Below are 335 nucleotides of genomic sequence, written 5' to 3' on the forward strand. Positions count from 1 at the left end.
AATAAGGCTTTGATAAGTTCTCAAATTTACATTTCTACTTGCACTACTTCAGAAGGTCAATCTGCCATCTTGGCGGCCTTGTTCCTGAACCTTGTTAAGAAAGTGGTAAACCCTTCCCTAGGTTGTCGTCTCAAGGTTTCGAGCTCTCGACGTTCCTTATCTACTTCAGTGTTGTGGTGATACTGTTTAGTGAAGACTTTCATTACTACCGCCCAATTCTGTGTCCATGGGCTTCTCTGGTACGAAATGAGCCACTTCAAATAGGTTCATTGCTCCGGCCCAGAATACGATTAATCTGGCATGGGCAATGTGAGCCCCAAGTAATTTACCTGAAA

At 43.6% G+C, this 335-nt stretch overlaps 1 protein-coding gene across 1 annotated transcript in view; it reads left to right on the plus strand.

Moving 5' to 3' along the window:
• Positions 1 to 335, plus strand: part of LOC122060416 (SNF1-related protein kinase regulatory subunit beta-2) — an 11,334-nt gene that overhangs the window by 10,194 nt on the left and 805 nt on the right. The window lies entirely within an intron of this gene.

This window comes from Macadamia integrifolia, chromosome 2 (assembly GCF_013358625.1).
Source record: "Macadamia integrifolia cultivar HAES 741 chromosome 2, SCU_Mint_v3, whole genome shotgun sequence".
Lineage (NCBI taxonomy): Eukaryota > Viridiplantae > Streptophyta > Magnoliopsida > Proteales > Proteaceae > Macadamia > Macadamia integrifolia.